Source organism: Acomys minous, assembly GCF_964271855.1.
Source record: "Acomys minous genome assembly, chromosome: 17".
Taxonomy (NCBI): domain Eukaryota; kingdom Metazoa; phylum Chordata; class Mammalia; order Rodentia; family Muridae; genus Acomys; species Acomys minous.
The window spans coordinates 6,223,455-6,236,962 of NC_140500.1; the positions used below are offsets into that span (position 1 = coordinate 6,223,455).

Below are 13,508 nucleotides of genomic sequence, written 5' to 3' on the forward strand. Positions count from 1 at the left end.
GATAGCTCTTAGGTCCATTTGATTCATGACATCTGCTAGTGCCATTGTTTCTTGGTTTAGCTTCTGTTTTGTTGGACACTGCACCCAAGATGGTGCACCAATCACACACTGCATCTGATTAGCAGGAAAACCAGAACAGCACAGTGACATAAAGACCAAACTGAAGCTACGAAATGCCAGAGCGACTGATTCCCAAGTGAGAGGGATCCACATTGTGTGGGGCATGGGTGGGTTCGACCCATGACCACCCAGCTAACCCACAACAAAATCCCAGGGAACAGCCCACATTAGCTGCCATCTTGGGGAAGCCTGTGGGTTATCCTTGCAGCTCAGGGCTCTCATCGACCCTCTACTGCTTGCTGGATCCAGGACAGGGAGCAGCAGATAGGCAGAGCTGAATACCAGCATTGGACACAATCCACATTAGCTGCCTCCTGAGAAGGAGCGCAGGAGCACCCAAAACACCTTTGAACTCCAATCCCTCTCAGCTCCCCATCTGCTCGCCTAGCTGGGTCACAGAGCAGATAAGCATAGCCCTGCCATCTCAAGAGGGCCTGTGGAAGGCACCATTAGCTACCATCCTATGAGCAACTTCGGGCCTTGGTCTGTCTCCTCCCACTGGCCTGAAGCTCTGCTCAGACAAAGCAACAGGCTGAGCAGAGGCTTGCTGGGCCAGAATCCTGCTAACAGCCTCTGGCTCTGATCTCACCCTGCCCACCTACAGCTTATTGGGCTGATCCAGCTAGGTCACAGAGCAGAGACTTGTGTGGGCCACACCCCACATTAGCTGCTGCTTCAGGAGCAGATTTGAGCTCCAATCTCTGTCTGCCGAACTTACTGCTTACTGACCTAGCCCATCTGGAACACAGCAGATAGACAGAGCCGTGCCATCTCAAAAAGAACTGTAGGGCACCTCAGCAACTCTGGGCTTGGAAATCTATCAGCCCACTCCTCTCCTGCCAGACCCAACTGGGATATGGTCAGGGCCCCCAGCTGAGCTGAGTTGAGTGCAGGCTATAGCATCCACTGTCCAACATCCTGAAGAGGCCTCAGGGGAGCCCTAGAAAACAAACTTAAGTTTGGAGCTCTCTTTACTTGTTTCCAACCTGCCTGACCAAGGTGGGAAACAGACAGCAACTTCTTTAGAGGAACCTCTAGGCCTATCAAAACCAGAGACAACCAGAGGCCTAGAGGACAGCACAAGAAGACTAGCAACAAAACTCAGAGCCATATAACACCACCGGAAACCAGTGATCCTAAGACAGCAATCCCTGGAGATATGAACACACATGAAGCACAAGGAGAAGACTTTAAATCTGAGGTGATGAAAATCATAGAAGTTTTGAAAGAGCTTCTGTTTTGTTGACCTATCCTTTGGTGAGAGGTGGATCTTGAAGTCTTCCACTATAAATGTGTGGGGACCAATGTGTGGATTAAGCTTTATTAATGTTTCTTTTACATAGGAGGATGCCCTTGTATTTAGGGCATAGATGTTCAGAATTGTGATGTCATCTTGGGTGACTTTTCCTTTGATGAGTATGAAGTGTCCTTCCTCATCTCTTTTGATTAATCTTGGTTGAAAGTCTATTTTATTAGATATTAGAATGGCTACTCCAGCTTGCTTCTTGCATCCATTTGCTTGGAAGACCTTCTTCCTGATTTTACTCACAGGTAAGCCTATCTTTATCACTGGAGTATGTTTCTTGTATGCAGCAGAATGCTGGGTCCTGTAAAACATCCATTCTGTTAGTCTGTATCTTTTTATTAGAGAGTTGAGACCATTAATGGTGAGAGAGATTAATGACCAGTGACTGTTAGATCCTTCTATTTTGATGTTGGTTATGGTAGTGTGTTTGCATGCTTGTCTAATTTTTATTTTGCTAAAGTGAAGTTATCTATTTCCTGTGTTTTCTTATAAATCCACACACCTATTGACACTTGATTTTTGAGAAAGAAGCCAAAACCGTACAATGGAAAAAAAGATAGCATCTTCAACAAATGGTGTTGGTCTAACTGGTTATCTACATATAGAAAAGGGCAAGCGGATCCATATTTATCACTCTTCATGAAACTAAATTCCAAGTGAATCTCAACATAAAACCAGACACATTAAATCAGTTAGAAGAAAAATTAGGGAAGAGTCTTTAATTCATTGGCACTGGAGACAATTTCCTGAACAGAACACCAACAGCCCAGGCTCTAAGATAAATATTTAGTAAAGGGGACCTCATGAAACTGAAAAGATTCTGTAAGTCAAAGGACATTCTCAAAAGAACAAAATGGCAGCCTATAGACTGGGAAAAGATCTTTCCCAAAACTACATCAGACAAAGGGCTAATATTCAAAATATATTAACTCAAGAAATTAATCACCACCAAAATAAATTATCCAAGTAAAAAATGGGGTTCAGAGCTAAACATAGAGTTCTCAACAGAGGCACATCAAATGGCTGAGAAACACTTAAGGAAATGCTCAACATCCTTAGCCATCAGGGAAATTAAAATGAAAACAACTCTGAGATTCCATCTTACACCTACCAGAATAGCTAAGATGAAAAATTCAAGTGACAGCACAAAGTGGCAAAGATGTGGAGAAAAGGGAACACTGCTCCATTGCTGGTGGGAGGGTAAACTTGTACAATGGCTTTGGAAACCAATTTGCTGCTTTCTCAGAAACTTGGGAATAGTGCTACCTCAAGACCCAGCTATACCACTCCTGGGAATATACCCAAAAGATGCTCCACCATACAACATGGACATTTGCATATATTCATAGCAGCTTTATTCATAACAGCCAGAATCTGGAAACAACCTAGATGTGCCTCAACTGAAGAAACTGTGGTACTCAGCTATTAAAAACAAGTAAATCTTGACATTTGAAGGCAAATGGATGGAACTAGAAAAGATCATCCTGAGTGAGGTAACCCAGACCCAGAAAGACGCACACAGTATATACTCACTTATAAGTGAATATTAGTCCAACACAGACGTTCTCTGAGAGACCTCACCCAGTGGGGGATCCGGATATATGCTGAGACTTGCAACCAGACTCTGGGCAGAGTGCTGAGAGTGGTATCAAACAGCGGGGGGTGGGCAGAAGGACCCGGAGAGGTCAGGAGCCCCACAGGCTGGCAGATCTGGACCCAGAGGGGGCCTGCACAAACTGTTGCACCAACCAAGAACAATGCATGCAGAGAACCTACACCCCGTGTCAGATCTAGCCAATGGACAGCTCATCCTCCAAGGTTGTGGGGGAGCAGAGACTGCCTCTGACATGAAGTCTGTTACCTGAGAAACATCACTTCCCCTTGCTGGGGAGGCTCTATGGGCATACAAAGGAAGGGGATGCAGGCTATCTGGATGAGACCTGAGAGGCTCTTGTCAGAAGGTGGGGAGAGAGGGGCCCCCCTGTCAGTGGTCTAGAAAAGGGGACTAGGGCAGAAGAGGGAGGGAGGGTGGGAATGGGAAGATACAAGTGAGAAGATAACAACTGGGATGTAATGTTAATAAATTAGAATTAAAAAATAAGCTTATTAAAAGCTCTAACTCCAAATACGGTTGCAGTGTGGGGATCGTTAAATGTGTCAAGTAACAAATTGTTGTTACCATGGGTAACATGACCACAAAGATCTTATACCTAAAGGTGTAAAAGAGTTTCAAAGATATGTGTGTATACATGTGGTTTCAGATAGTTTGGAAAAAAAAAATCTAAGGCAGTGGTTCTCAACCTGTATGCCATGACCCCTTCAGAGTCTAATAACCTTTTCACAGGGGTTACATATCAGAAATATTGTATATCATGATTTATAACCTTAGCAAGATTACAATTATAAAGTAACCACAAAATAATTTTATAGTTGGGATCATTACAATATGAGGAACTTTATTAAAGGGCCACAGCATGAGGAATATTTAGAACCACTGTTCTAAGGAAAGGAAGATTAAATTGACAGAGAAATGCAAGACCATCCAGAATTCTATTAATCCCCTGCTCAAGTAATTTTAAATCTGGAGCTATGAATCTCTTGACTGAGTGCCCATTTGTCTTCCATCTTTTATTTTGATGGAACAAATTTATTGGAAAAATTAAAAGAAAGCTGTGATCCATCTGCATGATAAAATGTTCAGCTTGCTGATAGAGATATCAATAATGGAACTAAAAAAAAAAAAAAGGAGAAGTCATGTAGCATTACTATCAAAATATGCCCAAATCCAACCTATCACCATATGTTCTGCTTCTAAGCTGGTCCATGCCGTCTCCATCTCATTCTCAAATGATTAAAACAGATCACTCAGCAAGGCCCTCTACTCAGCCTCACACAGCTTCTAGGGGTTCTGTACAAAATAAGCCAGACCAAATTAGTAAGTTTCCCAAGACTCCACACCAGCATCTTATTTTGCTAACAAGAATCAATCTCACAAGAACCTTGAACAGGCGCTCATGAACCATTGCTAAGTCAGCACCCCAGCTAGGACTTTAATAGACCACCAGCATCTGTGAGGAAATTTATGGCAGGGCATGGGTACCCTGAGTCCACCAAGAGTTGGTCCAATATAATTGACTTGCTACTAAGTGTCTTGCTGGTGAGTTAAGGGATGACAGCACGGCTGGTCAGACTTTTATACTAGCAGGTGTTGATGAATGAGAAAGTCAAGTTGTTGAATGCATTCATAACCTGCATCCTTATGTCATGGCTATTTGGTCCTTTGGACCACTAGAGAAAACAGAGGCAACTGAAGATGGAGTCTGGTTGGATCATCCCGTCTACTCATCTCTTGTATAATATTTATCTACCTATATTTTCTGGGAGGATATGATGGAAGATATAAAAGCCTGTACAAAATGGGTTCAATGTTCTGCTTTGTCACCACAACCTTTTTTCTTTTCAATATTTTATTTGTGTTCTTAAAGGATGTGTCTGTATGTATATATTAAAGTATGGTTTGTGCCAGAAGGTGTCAGATCCCCTGGAGCTAGAGTTACAGATGGTTATGAGCCACCCCACATGGGCACGGGGAATGAAACTTGGATCCTCTGCAAGAGCAGTAGGTGTGTTTAAGCACTCAGCCATGTCTTCAGCCCCCAAATGTTTTTCTCCTGCTACCACTACACAAATACTGTTCATCAACCAGCCCAGTTATTTGACCACCTAGGGACCTCTTTGCATTTTTATCTATGGTCATTTCCATCTCCATACCAAATTAGTGAGAAGACGCATTTATTAAATCTTTACTATTAAGAGAATTTCATCTCATTACTGATTTTTGGCCCATTGGAGCCCTGATGTGTAATACAGTTTCTGCTTTTTGTTTTGTTTTGGTTTTTAGCTGAATTATCCTTGTGCCAGTGCAGGGATTCTTTTTTTTTTCTTTCTTCTCTCTAAGAAATAATCATAAAGGCCTAAATATGAGAAAGGAAAAAAGGAATATGTCAGACAAGACAGACACTCAGATCAAGTCATTTACTTGTGTTAGTCGCTCCTGTGCTCAGCCCACCCCAATGGTCTGTGGGATGACCAGTGCTTTACTTATGATGGGCATTCTGACTCCTGTGCTCAGCCCACCCCAATGGTCTGTGAGATTGCCAATGCGTTGGTTATCATGGGCACTCTGGCTCCTGTGCTTTGTCCACCCCAATGGTCTGTGGGACTGTCAATGCCTTGGTTATCACGGGCACTCTGGCTCCTGTGCTCAGTCCATCCCAATGGTCTATAAGATGGCCAATGCCTTGCTTCTGATGGGCACTCTGGTTGCATTTGATCTTTCCTGGCCAAATGCCCTTTCTGTGTCAGGGCCCAGAAAATTCAACAGATCCTTTCTGAATGGCCAGCAGCTCCCCAACTCAAGACAGTAATACCTTGCTTCCTGAACTCATCAGGGTGGAGGTAATTGAGCTAAACGCCCACTCCTTGCTTGCCTTTCAACAATTTTATGCTCTGATAAGAGAGTGAACCACATGGGGTTTGGAGTCATATGGGTTTAATATCAGTTTTGATCCTGTGGCAATGACCCTTGTCTAGGAAGTTCTTTCTTCTTACCATGTAGATCACTACAGAATCTGTGGTTTTGTTGAGAAGATTGCAAAGTAAGGAAAGCTGTGGAACGATGGCGGGCTTTGCCTCAGGTGAAAGCAGTCTTGGCGGGCTTTTCCCCTTGGAAACACCATGGATACCCCACTGAGATGGACATTGTGGTGGACTGAGAGGAGCCATCCTGGGTCCTGAATTAAGAAAAAGGACCAGAGGCTCCAACTGGGCTAGTGTATTGCAAATCAACCATCGAGGGGAGGGGGGAGCCAGAGGAGAATCCAGGGGAAGCAGTGGAGAGTGGGGAGAAAGAAGGCTGCGGTGGTGCTGATTGCTTCCTTCTGGAAGAGAATCTGCGTACAGGCCCTGAGAGGCCAAGGAATTCACCCCACGGAACTGATTCCCGGAAGAGTTATTCTTGTTCCCCTCATCGTCTTTTCCCTCCTGAATAGGATAGTTGGGTTGTATAATAAAGTCTAATTGATAAGAAAACAAGAGCCAACAGAGAGCTGATCCTCCTGTCATCTAAGCTCTGGGTCGGCTCTGGCCAGGAGCAGTGTTGAGCGCTGTGGTTCTTGGGATCAAGACCGATGTGCATAGGCTTTCGATGCATATTGTGCACCGCTGTGCATAGCAGTGCAGGGCTGTTGCGGTTACTTAGTGACTGGCAAAGATCACTGTATCTAAGAGTTCTGATCACGCCTGTGAACTTGATACCCTATGAGCATATACCCTCAGGAACAGTCATAGGGGAGGGGAATAAGGGGAAAATGGGAGGGAGGGAAGAATGGGAGGATACAAGGGATGGGATAACCATTGAGATGTAACAAGAATAAATTAATAAAAAATATATATTAAAAAAAATACATGCTTCCCTGAAATAAAGGGCAAGGGCTGGTAGTCTCTTCTGTGTGGGAGGTACTTCTGTGTGTAAGGTAGCTTCAGCTGAGACTCTGCGCTGGTGTACGGCCAGGATCTGAGTCTATGAGTGATAAGGAGCACTTAGAAGTGGGTGGGTCCTCCTGAGGACCAGAGGACACTGCAAACCTGTAACTTCGAGAGAAATCATTACAAGTTTCCTATGGGAGAAGGCAAGTTCAGATAGTAGGATAAAGGCTACTCCTGGCAGGAACGGAGGCTTAGGAAGGAATTAGAAAGCTTATGCCTTCATCATCATTGTAGGTGATGAGAACCATCACCACCCCAAAGTTCAGTATCTTTTCATCGACATAAGCCTCGCCTGAGAGACAGTTGGTTCTCTAGATTCGAACTCCTAAAGGAAAATGGAGGAACCGTTCTGCTCACAGTTCCTGCCATTTTGTTCCTAGGTTTCGTATGTCATACTCAGCATTCCAGCTACAGTGGCTACATCCGTGCAAGCCTCAGTGCTAGATGATCATATCACTGAAGTGCCTTACTTGAGTCTTTGACACAGCCATATATATGCCCATTGAGTATCAATGTTTTATGATTTTTTCCTTCTTGTTTCAAAAGAGAGAGAAAGGAGACATAAAAAAATCCTAGACTTGAATGTTTGAGAATGGATCTTTTCTCAATTCAATGTTGTGGTTTGAACGCCAAATGCCCACCATTGGCACATGTGTTATAAGAGTTGGTCACCAGTTGGTGGCGCTGTTCAGAAAAAGTTGAGGAAGCAGGTCATTGGACTAGTGGGGTCTTGGGGTTTTAGAACCTGTGTCCACTTCCTGGCTTCTGTTTGTCTTCTAACTAGAGACACAACATGGATGACCACCTCACACTCCTGCCATGCCTTCCATGTCCTGAGGGATTCTATTGCCTCAGACTAAGCTGAAATAATCCTTGTTGTAAGTTGCTTCTTGCCATGCCTGGGGACAGAGCTGTGAGAAAACAGCAAACATCTCACTTTGTGAACACTAAGCTTTCTAACAGACACTGACAGGACATTTTCAGTTACTAAGCTGAGTTTTCATCTTTCCCTCCATATATATTCTGTCCCATATTTCTCCAACTGTGTCTCCCTCTGTTGAGACAACTTCTGTCAAACTATCTATTGGCAATTTTGGTGAATCTGCAATTGCTCAGTATAGCCTTTCCTGTCACAAACCATGGCACTGTTTTATATGTAGACAGCCCAGGTGGTGATTTGCACTAAAAAGCCCCCACTGCAAGAAAGCCATTCCTGAGCCCTTCCTCCTTCCCACTGTGCCCCTGTAGGGCTTCCTTTGGTTTTCTTCCGGTGGAGGCCAGGGAAAGGGAGCGAAGAGGATGAGCCCATCTAACACAGGCCTGGTTACCTCACCTGTGGCGTTCGTTCTGCTGTCTGCTGCTGCTGGGAGAGGAACTTCTCCTTCGCTGCTGCCCTGTCAGCTTGGGCCAAAGAATAAGCACACGTGAAGAAAATGAAAAGTGGAAACCTCAGTAAGCAAACAAAGCTAAATTGATGCAAATACTATGACGATATCAACAAACACCCCACCCCACACGCAAACAGAATAAACACTTAAGGAAATATTTATAATCACGTGCCACTGGTAGCTTTCTGTTTATATAACTTGCCGCGGCAAAAGCAAGCTGGGGAAATGGTAAATACTTAGAAACTTATGACAACTGCATAGCACTTTTGCCTCATTTTCACTACGTAGAAAATGAGCCTGCCTGTGTATTGCTACAGGTAGATGTTGTTGAATGGCAGTATTTTGACACCTCTTAATATTTTTAAATATTCTTTTCCTCAGAATCAACTGATTCACTTGTTTTGAGCTTATGATGTGGGTCTCACTGCAGCCTGGGCTGCTCCTGAAGTTGCTGGAATTTTCTTTCCTCAGCTTTGCAAGTATGGGCATCATTAGACTGAGAGATGATGCTCACCGCCAATTTTTAAGTGAAAATCTTGGCTATAGTTATGTACAATAATTTCATCTTTGGGTTAAATACCACAACAAATATTATTGCAATGATTTTGTTAAAATATATCCTTCCTTTAATTTTTTTCCAAAAGCCTGATGGGCCATGTAAGATGCTAAGGGTGAAGGATAATAAATTTGAAGCCAAGCAGAGCAACATAAGCCACCCCTTAAAACCAAAGATCCGGACAGCCAAACAACAATCCAAACAATAAAACAAAAAAGAAAACTAAATACTGATTTTATTTTATTCAGCAATTTTGATGTCACTGGTATATCTTTAAAATATTGGTTTAATAGAGCCACTGGACTGTTTTGGGTGGTATTTTGGGGTTTTTTTATTGTGTACATCAATATGAAGGTATAAAATACTTCTATTTTAGGGGACCAGACAAGGCTGCCCACTTTCTCCATATCTCTTCAATATAGTTCTTGAAGTTCTAGATAGAGTAATAAGACAACAAAAAGAGATCAAGGGGATCCAAATAGGAAAGGAGGAAGTCAAATTATCCCTATTTGCAGATGATATGATAGTCCTCCAAAACTCCACCAGAGAACTCCTACAGCTGATAAACACCTTCAGCAAACTGGCTGGATAAAAAATTAACTCAAAAAAGTCAGTAGCCTTCCTATATACAAATGACAATAATACAGAAAAAGAAAGTAGGAAAACTATGCCCTTCATAATAGCCACAAGCAATATAAAATATCTAGGAGTAACTCTAACCAAGCAAGTGAAGGACTTGTTTGAAAAAAAAACTTTAAATCTCTGAAGAAAGAGATTGAAGATGACATCAGAAGATGGAAGGATCTCCCTTGTTCAAGGATCGGGAGAATTAACATAGTAAAAAGTTGGCCATCTTACCAAAAGTAATTTATAGATTGAAAGCAATCCCTATCAAAATACCTAAACAATTTTTAAAGACATTGAAAGATCAATTCTCAACTTCATATGAAAAAACAAAAAACCTAGAATAGCTAAAACAATCCTATACAATAAAAGATCCTTGGAGGAATCTCCAACCCAATCTCAAGTTATACTATAGAGTGACAGTAATTAAAACATCATGGTACTGACACAGCAATAGGCTGGTTGAACAATGGAATCGAATCGAAGACCCAGATATGAATCCTCACACATATGGTCACTTGATTTTTGACAAAGAAGCCAAATCTATTCAATGGAAAAAGGATAGCATCTTCCAAATGGCGCTGGTCTAACTGGATGTCTACATGTAGAAAAATGCAATTAGACCCATATTTGTCACCATGCACAAAACTCTTTACAATTTTCTTTACCCAACACAAACTTGAACAACTTCCAAGTCTTTTTTAATGAAGACTTTTCTGATTTTGTTCTTATTTCTATCACAGTTGCAGTATAAGCATTAGACAGAGAGCTACTAGGAGAGAAACTTAATCAGGCATGTGCAAAAGTCCTCTTACTAATATTCTTAGGTTTAAACTTATAGATCCAATATAAATATCCATGAACACCACAGTTTACTGGCAGGGTAACCTGTCCATAACATAAACAAAAGGTTGTGACAGCTTGTTCACTTGTGTTTTCAGGCCTTGTATTTCTGAAGAGAGGAGAAAAATAATACCATTTCATAAAGAAATGCTAAGTGGTAAAATACTATTTCTTTCTTCTTTTTTATTTTTTATCAAGACAGGGTTTCTCTGTGTAGCTTTGGCTGTCCTGGACTTGCTTTGTAGACCAGGCTGGCCTCGAACTCACAGAGACCCATTTGCCTCTGCCTCCCAGAGTGCTGGGATTCCAGGTGTGCGCTACCATGCCCAGCTGAAATATTATTCTTGACTAAACACTATAACACAGGAGGAAATTCTCCAAGCTCATCTTGAAAAGTAGTTACTATTGCAAGATCAATAGGGGGCAAGGCCTTGAAAAGTTGTGGGCCATGGCACAGTGGACTGATCTTGTGGCTAAATTAAGGCTATTCGGTCTTTGATGCTTTTATAGTGATAGAAATCACACTAGCACAGACAGTAGGCCTGAGCATCAGGTTATGGTTCATAGACCAAGGAGTGGGGAACAGGGTGAAAGCGGGAGGGAGGGAGGAACAGGAGGATACAAGTGATGGCATAACAATTGAGTTGTAATCTGAATTAATTAATTAAATATATAACAAACAAAACAAAACAAAACAAAAATAAGTAAAATAAACATTTAAAAAGGGCCAAAAACAAAAAACAAAAAACAAAACAAAACAAAAAAACCAAAAACCCTTTTATTTTAGAGCCATCATTCATTAAGCATTTTTTTTTTCTGGTTCTAAGGCCAGATACCTTCAGTGAGTAGAAGGAAGGGCAACCTGAATAATAAAGCTATCTTGGTCATGGTGGTCAGTGGTGTATCTGCTACGACAGGGAACATGTGCACTCAATGCTCTACTAGATCTAGGAGTGGGGGGTTGTGCTTTGTACAGGCTATAAACGAGTCTTGTCAACTAAATCAAGCAAATTAATTTCAGTTCTTAGCTGAACCTGCTGCTGAGATGTACTTACTTCCTGTCTTTCCTTTCCATGAACAGATGAAGGGAGACGTAGAAGTCAAGTCGTGCTCACCTCCCCCGCCCTCCCCTCCCTCCTCCCCCCTCCCCCTTCCCTCCCCCCTTCCCTCTCCCCTTCCCTCCCCCTTCCCTCCCCCTTCCCTCCCCCTTCCCTCCTCCATTCCCTCCCCCCTTCCCTCCCCCCTTCCCTCCCCCTTCCCTCCCCCATTCCCTCCCCCCCACCCCCAGACCTGGAGAGATTTCACCCTGGCATTTATTCATCAGTTTCTCTCAACAGGATTTGTTCTGAACTTTCTGTCTCTTCAGCCTCCCTCCCTGTCTCCCTTCCCACCTTTTTTTGCTGCTATTTTTTCTTTATATATTCTTTCCTGTCTTCATTCTTTGACCTGAAAAAAAAAAAAAGGACAAGGAAAGTTAGTGATCTTTATCCTTAAAAAGAAAGGAAGCTATGCATGGCCCTGCCCAGCTCTAATCCCAGTGCTTTGGAGGCAGTGGCAGGTGAATCCCTGAGTTCAAGGCTAGCTGGTCTACAGAGCAAGTTCTAAAAAGCCAGGGCTGCACAGAGAGACTTAGTCCCAAAAGTGAAATAAAATAAAACAAACAACTTGTTAGAACGAAATGAGTTAGTAGTACTGCTTGTAGGAATGTCGTAGAGTTAGGACGGCGACCTTCCTTGTGCCCTCTGGGCCTCAGCTCATGCTGCCTCTGGGATGCCTGCCACTCTACTCCTTCCGTGCCCAAGAGGCTCATATTGGCTAGGGTTGTCTGCTTTGGAACCATGCAGTCCCGTAAGGGTTGGAGGCATCGTGACATTATGTTTTTTATGAAAGGCCTTTGATACCATTAAAACCTTCCTGCACAAGCATCGTTCAGATTCATTGAGGGATTCAGTTATACCAGCCTCTGTCCCTAGTTACGAAACTATTACTTGTTAACTAGGGAGAAACAAAAGGGCCACAAGAGGTAGGCATCTTCTAAGTCAGAATCTACTAGTGAGTGCGGGAACTGGGAGGCGAATCCACCCGGGTGTTTTGGGCACTGGCATGTTTGATGATCCCTTCTATAACTGTTCAGCTCTATGGCATTGAGAACCCTGGGACCATCCTGTCCCAGATCAAGAGATCCCAGCAAGACCTCATCTATCAGCTTAGGTAAGGCAGTACCGCCATGCATAAGCAGCAACAGCAACCTTAGCAAAGACTGCAATGATCAAGGGTGCTTACCTAAACGCGTACTGGCCAAGTCGCACCAAGAGCATCTGAACAAAACACCACCACCACCACAGGATTTGTCCTCTCAGCTTCCCTTTGTTGCTTTCTTGAAGTGAGCAGCACTTACGTGTCGGTGTGAGATCAGGAAATAAGGTTGACACAGGCTGATGCGCGACATTGGAAGTTGCGACTGGCTCAATGGGAAAGGTAATGACAGAGTAGAACAGCAGTTGAGAGATAATGTTTCAAAAGCGTTCCAGGAAGTATGTTCTGTGATGACTGAGAAAGATAAAGACTCACCAGAACGCGGGGAGGCAAGAGGATTCAGAGCGGTGGGAAGCACTCTACCTTCTGCCTGCAGCAAGCAACAGGGGCTGGAATTAGGAAAGGTAATTGCTTCTGATGATAGTATCTGCCACATGACATGGGTAGTGCTGGTAGTGGATGGCGATGATTTTCCCTGAGCCAAGTTCTCCAGTGGTTATAAAAGATAACAACAACACAACAACAACAACAACAACAGCAACAGCAGCAGCAGCATCTTTTTAACCTTTTGCACCTGCCAGGTACTTTTTTGAAATCTTAGCTTTTCTCTAAATAGAATTTACAGATCAACACTTTAGGGATGTTCCAGAATTGGCCAATAAGGTAAAATTTCAGACTTCACTCTACACACAAAGAGAGGGTCTGCACATTAATAGGATTCCCCGGGTAACTCAGAAGGCGCACTGTTGGCCAAGAGGCCAAGCTTGAGTGTTTCTTGGTTTGTGCTCACATCAACAATATCAGAAGGCCAGGATTTTAATCAAGAAGCAGAAAAGCAGTCCTCCGAACCAGCCCCATGCCTGTTCTT

At 43.0% G+C, this 13,508-nt stretch overlaps 1 long non-coding RNA gene across 1 annotated transcript; it reads right to left on the reverse strand.

Moving 5' to 3' along the window:
• Positions 1 to 11,770: 11,770 nt before the first annotated feature.
• LOC311588177 lies at positions 11,771 to 13,012 on the reverse strand. The gene is made up of 3 exons (XR_014776101.1): positions 12,956 to 13,012; positions 12,668 to 12,845; positions 11,771 to 11,830 (listed from the first exon to the last, which is right to left on the reverse strand). It is a non-coding gene; the product is annotated as an uncharacterized lncRNA (long non-coding RNA).
• Positions 13,013 to 13,508: the final 496 nt, after the last annotated feature.